The sequence below is a fragment of the Sander lucioperca genome, chromosome 8 (assembly GCF_008315115.2).
Source record: "Sander lucioperca isolate FBNREF2018 chromosome 8, SLUC_FBN_1.2, whole genome shotgun sequence".
Classification (NCBI taxonomy): Eukaryota; Metazoa; Chordata; class Actinopteri; order Perciformes; family Percidae; genus Sander; species Sander lucioperca.
This window is the reverse complement of record NC_050180.1, coordinates 3,306,382-3,314,605: the sequence shown is the minus strand read 5'-3', so window position 1 is coordinate 3,314,605 and position 8,224 is coordinate 3,306,382. Positions and strand designations below refer to the sequence as shown.

Sequence of the window (8,224 nt, the reverse complement as noted above, 5' to 3'; positions counted from 1 at the left end):
AAACAATTGAAAAAAGTAATGTATCAAATATTATGGTGGTTTGGATTGCTCACATGTTCCTTTGTCAAAAGGGAAAATGAACAAAGGGTAGACATATCTAACAGCATAATGTGAAAAGTGGTCAGTGGTTCACAAAGGATCCCTGCAATTCTGTTGCTATTGCTATTCTATTTCTGCCCGCAGAAAAGTCTTATTATATTTACTATATTTCCAAGAGTTTGCGGTTACACACACACACACACACACACACACACACACACACACACACACACACACACACACACACACACACACGCACACGGTAGAGCCAGGAACACACAGAACACAAGGACTATGCTCTTTTTTTACTGAAAATGATTACAGTGACAGAGAAAAAGAACAGGTCTACGAATACATGACTTGATGCAGCTTTATCAGCAGAGTCTTTAATATTTATCCAGACTGTTCCGTTCCTCTGCTGAGGAATTGGTGATCAGGCTTTCATTCTCTCTGCCAACTCGGACTGCTGTCTCCACTGGATGAAGGAAACCGAGAGTTGGAAGCAGGTGGGAGTTCAATGCAGTTTGAAATCTTTTTGTCTGAGTTTTTAATGAATGGTAGTGCCTGTGTTTGTGTGGCGAGATTGTGGAGGAACTGATGATTTCATTACATTTGGAAAGAACCACATAGAGTGTGTGTGTGTGTGTGTGTGTTTATGTGTTTGTCTCCTCATTATAGACCTTCCACACTACCCTCCAGCTCTCGGTTTAGTTTCAGGATCCACAGTCTTTCTTCTGCAGGACATCGACTGTCTGGGTCGGTTGGGAAATCAAGGCTGACCCATCAGCGCTCATCCTGCCATCCATTTGTCCTGCACAGAGAGACAGAGGCAGAGACATAGACAGAGGTGGGATGTAGAGGCAGATAACTGGGTTTAATGTTTATCCTGCAGTTTTTGCCACTAAATCCAAAAAACAAAAAACAGACAGATTTCCAAAGCTCAACAAAAGCTCATAAGCTCCTCCAAAACAGACTTCTTTGGGTTTTGGTTTGGTTTGAGGGAAAAGGAATTATGTTTAGTTTGATCTCACAGACCATTGTTTCTGTGTGGAATAACAAGGGTTTGAAAACTTCAAGGATTTGGTGTGTGGTGATGATAATCTATATTTTTCTTGTTGTCTACAAATCCCATTAAAAGACCATAGCTGTCAATGAATTGAGCGTTTCCTAAAGCCCAACAAGTATAGCTTGTGTAACCAAAGCCTGATAAAGCCTTTTCCTCTGTGCCATAGAGCTCTGCTAAAAACACATTGATGAGCCACACTGAGGCATGGTGGTTGACAATTAGCAACCATGTAAAATAATGCCAGTGGGATTTGTGGGGGTTTGTGTCTGACTCCTGCAGCCAAATTACATGCTGACCAACTGACAGGGAATAAATTATACAGGCTAGCAGCTTCTGGGTTAAATTCCATTTTCAGAAAAGCACACACATATGTATGTGTCTGTACACATACATATGCAAATGTGAACAAGTTCAACAAGACACATTAGTACTTTTTCCACAGATAGGATAAAATGGGATGAAAGAGAATTAAGAACCATGTCTGCCCTCAAATGTAATCCACTGTCAACTTTAGTGAGAAACCAACACATTCTCACACTCATCTCGTAAAATATGGACGCTTGGTCAGGTGCCTTTATCGTTCTTATTAACGCTAAAAGTCTCCTTTAGCGCTTTAAGTAAACACGCTTGGTCGGGACTATTACCGTCCCTTTTGACGCAGTTATGTTAAGGAAAAGGTCGTGGGTGGGCTTACGGTTCCGTGACACGCGGGAACTACGGGACGGTTGGGTTTAGGAAAGGGTCGTGGGTGGGCGTACGGTTCTGTGACACGCGGAAGGAAAGAAAAAAGTGACTATAGCAAGCGTGACAAGCAGGACGCGAACCCCGCTCTCCTGGATGAAAGTCCTGTGTTTGAACCATCCACCACCCCAACAAGCCTCTTTACATGGAAATTCGCCCTTACATACTACTCTCTAAATCCTATCAAACTGCTGCTCTCCCCGGTGCGTTACACAAACACGCTAAAAGACGCCTTTTTCGTCGCATACGCTGACAGCAACTGACAGCCACTGACAGCCACTGTCCAAACATCCTTATTTTACGAGTTCGGAATGAGAACGGGTTGGAGAAACAGTCAAAGCATTGTGGCTGGTCTGATCCTGGGTAAGGGGATTATTTGAAAAAAATCATTAACCAAAAGGCTAAATATGTCCTGCATTTGTAAATGTCTTGATTACAGAGTGTAATCCTACCAACAAAATGCCTCACACCTAGGACCATATTCATTAAAACTCTCTGTTATGATTTTTTATTATAAATTGTGCGAGCCACTTGAGTCAGTATTGCTAAATCGCCAAGGAAACTTAGTCCTAGCCCATTGTCTCTAACCACTAATGTAGTAGGAAGTTCTGTAGATTCACTCAGTGCAGACTCACTATTTCAGATCTGGGGGGGAAAGAAAGCATTTTGAGCCAGACTGTTTATTTATTGTCTAAACTTAGTGTAGCCTAAGTAATATATAGGCTTTCAATGTAGACATGCAGAAATGCCCGCAGTGAATAAATACATTAATTATTTATTTATTTTAAATCGATCAACCTAATTTTGATATGCTACATCTTTACACCAAACCTATAACCTATAAGCATGTTATTTCAGAAGTGAAAGAATGGCTTTTGTTGTGGATTTGCTTTTCACCCTGACTCGAGGAGAGACTATACTCGCTCGTCTGCTACAGATCCACTCACGATAACGTAGCCGGCTGATTCGACTGACTCGAGGACTCTAGAGTTCATGAGTCCCATGGTCTACCGAGCTTGCAATGTCTGCTCGACCTAATTGCATTTTAACATACTACAGTTATACACCAAACCTACAGCAGGCCTATGCTACGTGCAGAACATTGTATGCTATTTCAGAAGTGAAAGAATGGCTTTTGTTGTGGATTTGCTTTTCACCCTGACTCGAGGAGAGACCTCACTCGCTCTACAGATCCACTCATGACAATGTAGTCGGCTGATTCACGCGACTGACTGACTGACTCACTCACTCACTCACTCACTCACTCACTCACTCACTTGAGGACTCAAGAGCTCATGACTCATGAGTCCCATGGTCTGCGAGCTTGCAATGTTTCCGGCTCTGTGGGGAGTTCCTAATCTTGTACTGTCTCTGCTCACTCAGGCGCTTGAGTTGACTTGTGGAGTTGTGGTTGCCTACGAAATTGTAAGTTATAAAGCTTTTTGGCAGCTACGATGGCTAGGACTAGTAGTAGCTAATGTTGCAAGAGGTTTGTGTGTACCGCTGTTATCATTTTAGATTGAATTGTAGTAGGACTCAAATGATCCGAGTTAGTGATACTAGAGACTTGCGACTCATGGGTTCATTTAAAGACACGGGTGACAGACCCGAGCGAGTCACGACTCAAATACGTTTACAGCAGGGCTCATTGATTTGGACTCTTGGATCATCTGAACCAAACACACCTTTAGCCTGGCTACATGCTGTGGTGCTTGTTTTCTCTGGCTGCACGTCGCCTCTCACTGCAGCCCGGATCTTCAGCACCACGTACCTGCAGGCTACAAAAAGAACAAAATTAAACTCAGTGTAGCACTGACCATGTAGGGAAAGATAATTTATTTTCACATTTCAGAAATAGTGCATTATATATAGCTGTTGTCATGAAAATAGCCCTGACACCCAAACATGTGAGTGAGCTATTTAAGGCTGAATGAACCATTCACAAAGTGAACGTTTTCTTGTAATTCAATACAGCTGTGCAGTAAAAATCTGCTCCATCTAACATTTGACTAGTGCAGTGCCCGTTTGGAGCGCATGCCTGTTAGGAACGGGCCTATTGTTTGGTTCCCAGTATTGTTGCTTGCGACATTTTCAGTAGACGTGCCCGTTGGAAGCGTTCTCAAGAACCACTTATCTGATGCTAAGTGGTGAATGTAGGCTTCTGCATTTATATAGTAGGTTTCTACTTCACGGGACAAAGCATTCATCCATTCACATACAGCGATGGTGGCGGAGCGGCCATGCAAAGCGCTGGCCTGCTCATCACAAGTTACATTGTTGAAAATTGGAACTGAATGACAATCTATGCAAGTGTAGGAGGTGGGAGAGAAGGTGGGAGCGCCTTTTGGGCCCGCTCAACGTCCAGACCCAAGGAAGACACCGGCAACGCCACCCAGGGAATTTCACTCCAAGAATAGGATTTGACTAGCTCTATAATTAAACTACCGAAATACAGAAAGCACACAGGTTCGACTTATGCATGAAGCCAGAGACTTACTATTAATAAACACGGGCAGGCCAAAAAAAGGCAAAGCTGTCGCCCGTGTCAATTCACCGAAACAATCACTCAATCTAATGCAGCCCTGTAGGCAAGCCCGGATTACCCAATGGGCATTATGGGCACGGGCCCATGCGCACTTAGGGCCCAAGTGAGGGGAAGAATTTTCTTTACATTTCAGATAATGACACCATGTATAACCAATAAAAAGCATGCTGATATTTGTATTCATTTAAATAGAATTATATAATTGGTCAAGCGCAGGTGTGGAAAGCACTGACGTAACAACCCGCCCCTGCGCAGTCTTCAAATAACTCTGCGCTGAATTGAGCGGACTGTAGGATCAGTCGTTGTAGGTCAAGAAAATGAGTGAGAGAAAAAGAGGAGAGGGAGGCGTCTTTATTAAGACAGGTTCCATCTATCAAAACATTCTTCAAAAGTAGCCAGGCCCAGGAGGAGAATCAGGGTGAAGAATGTGTGGTAGATCATGACGAGCAAGCTAACCAGGGACCCGAGGAGGCTAGTGTTAGCAGTGCAGCACAACCTGCTAGCTGTACCGGTAGCAGCAGCAGCGAGCAGTGGTTTAATCAGGTGTCTGACCCGGCGTTGTGGGGGCAATCAACGAGGATGCTCGTGCTGTTCTTATCGATCATGGACCTGCTGCCTTTCATAATAGAAAGAGCAAATATCTAGCCTCAACCCGTGATGGGTGTTTGGGTGGTAAGGTGCGCTCCCTTACTAATGATCTGCTGTGCTAGAAGTTTCCAGAGATTGGATCACCTATTCACCATCTACATGTAATATGTTTTGCTTTGCCTATGTGCTTTTTTCTACCAAGAAAGTGATTTTTCTGACTGGAAACACCCCAAACGTGTGCATGAGCATGAGAAAAGCACAGAGCATTGTAATTGCATGTTAGCATTGCTTCGGCGCTCATCTGTCACTGGGAACGCTAAACTAGTGCAGCAGCTAGATGGAGAGAAGCGGTATTGGCGGGAGTGGCTCAAGCAGGATGTGGCTGTCGTAAAGACAGAGAGCCCCTAAGGTGAAAAACAGACAGACAGAGCCCCTGAGGAGAGGAGGAGAAAGACAGACAGACAGACCCTGAGGAGAAAGACAGACAGAGAGAGAGCCCCTGAGGAGAGGAGGAGGTATACTGTGTGTGTGTGTGTGTGTGTGTGTGTGTGTGTGTGTGTGTGTGTGTGAGAGAGAGAGAGAGAACAGCTTACATGAAATATAGTATCAAAAAAAAAAACGTTTTGCATGTACATCACATTTAAGGGATTAAAAATCTAACTTTCAGTTTCTAACTAAAAACTCAAAAACCTTTTTTAAAGGACCAATATGTAATATATTTGTAATAAATCCAAAAATGACACCAATGAATGCCTCATCAGATATTAAGGAAACATGTTAAGCTGAAATACTATCTTTTCTGACAACAATGCTAATGTCAGTATTTTTTCTTTTTGAAATTTACGTTCCATGACGGAATTTATGTTTATGTTTTGGCCTGTGTGTTGTTATCAACGGCCCAGTTTGACAGCCAGGATGGGTTGCCAGATATAACTGTAAAAACGTAAACCCAGCACGCTGTTGCTGTAACGTTAGTACAGCCATGAAAGCAGCACACAAGCGAACAGGATCAACGGAGATAGATTCTACATGACATAAAAAAACGGCGTGTTTCTAACAGTTGCGTGACCAGAGATGTAACAAACCCCGGGTAAATATTGGAGATCTATTTGAAAGATGGAGATAGCTTAGAGCCCAAAAGGACGCTGAGTTGGCTAGCTAATTTACTCCTGAACAGGTAAGCATTAGCTTCGGGCTAATTTATCACAGCTACAAGGGACGGGCATTTTATGTAATTTAAACATTTGTGTACTCACATTGAATTATATAGCTTGAGTACCCGAGTTGGTTACTCGCAAAAACAATTGAGACACAGCCAGTAAAGTGATCCAGACTGGTCCTGGCTAATGACGCCATGCTAACCCTGCTAACTGCTAACGTTACCGGAGTAAACAGCTGTTTACAACGTGTACAATGGTGAGTTATTTTAAGCTAAGAGAGGGAGGCTGTGAATCGGGAAGAGAGGACCGTGAGTTTGCAGTGTGTTTAGCAATTGTTGCCGCAATTCTAAACCAATGAAGTGTGTTCAGTCGGGTGGAATAGGACGGCAAGTTAGTGCTATTTTTAGCAGTTCCTATCCTGGCGTGTGGAGAGGACGGCGAGGTTGTTGGGTTTTTAGCGGTTCCTACTGTAATTCTAAGCTGAAAAAGTGTGCCTGTCAGTTGGGTACAGAGCTCCGCGTGAGCACGGGCTTTTATGACAATATAGCCAGCATAACGTTAGCTACTCCGCTGTCTAACATTGTTGAATGCTGCGGTCTCAGCCTGGCAACCAACATGAACTTCGAGTCTGGGGAGGAGGGGACGGGGAGATGACTCTCTCCAGTATTTTGAATTTGTCCTGCAGTAATTATTTTAAACACTAGCTGTCAGTATTACATATTGGACCTTTAAAGTTGCATTGACATATTGAGTTTTCTCAGCTTTTATGTTCGGCATGCAGAAACCCACAGACACATTGTATTTTAAGTTGAAAGTTGAAACTGCCTGAGCCAAAGGCCCTATGGAAGTTACAACACACAAACTGTCATAAAACTTGTCTGTTTATCTTGTTAGTGACAAACACTAAGGCCTGTCATATACTCTTTTGCTACCATGTTTGCTACTCAGGAGACGAGAGCCCTGCTGTATTTGTATGCCACTTCCTGACAGAAAACTGCTGAGTCACTGTGACAGCCAATGAAAACAAAGCTCAGTTTGCGTCTATGTTTTTTCGTAAAGCTGGCTGAGATACTTCACAGTGCAAAATATCAATGAATTTAAAAGAAATTTAAAAAAACACTTTAATATTTGGTTTCAAGGCCTGATTCAGGTTAATAATTAATGTGGCTGAGAGACAGCAGGTACAACTCAACAGTGTTGATTCTCAAGTCTCAAGTCCCAGTGCAAGGAATTTTTATCCTGATTGCTTCAAACACACAACTTATGCCAAAACTTGTAAACAGTAAGGACTCACCATTGATGATCAATCACACCATTTCTCTGAGGGTTGTAGATTTGTGGCACAGAATAAAAGTGGAGCCTCAGTGGTGTATCAGGAGCAAATGTGTTTTTGTCTGTGTTAGTACTCAGCTGTCTTCTGCAACTGGATCTCTTCCTCAATAACAAGTTGAGCCCTCCTCCAGCAACCCTGTCCCACCCCTTCTGCTCTGAGAGGAGGCACAGAAGGAATTTACCAACAGCTGTCTTCCTTTTTCTTGTCAGTCGAAAGAAATAAAAGATGTGAAATGTGTTAACTGGATTTTTTGTGGTTATTCCTGTGGGAGGCGGTAGCTCAGTCAATCTTGTGGACAGAAGCAATTGTAAAGGTTGGGAAAGTTTTGTTTTACTTACACCATATCTGTATTTATTTCAGCCTTCCCTTGTGAGATGGAGGCTTCAAGGACTCAATTTCAATTCAATTTATTTATAGTCAAATCATAACAGAAGTTATCTCAGGACACATTACAGATAGAGTAGGTCTAGATCACACTCTATAATTTACCCAACAATTCCCCCCCAAGAGCAACTGTTGGTGTGACAGTGGCGAGGAAATACTTTCCTTTTAACAGACCGAAACCTCACACAGAACCAGGCGAGAGAGAGAGAGAGAGAGAGAGAAATATGACATATGACAATGAACAGTAGAGTTGATTTTAAAATCCTGATGTTTTCAAAATGTTACATGGTTTCTCCCCATCTGATATTTCAGGCCTCCTGTCCCCATATACTGTCAGAGATCTGAGGTCATCTGACCAAAACCTTCTG

At 42.9% G+C, this 8,224-nt stretch overlaps 1 long non-coding RNA gene across 1 annotated transcript; it reads right to left on the bottom strand.

Annotated features, from left to right (window-relative positions):
- Nucleotides 1-325: 325 nt before the first annotated feature.
- On the bottom strand, nt 326-7,662 carry LOC116043196. The gene is made up of 3 exons (XR_004103418.2): nt 7,434-7,662; nt 3,532-3,624; nt 326-850 (listed from the first exon to the last, which is right to left on the bottom strand). It is a non-coding gene; the product is annotated as an uncharacterized LOC116043196 (long non-coding RNA).
- Between the last annotated feature and the right edge of the window lie 562 nt (nt 7,663-8,224).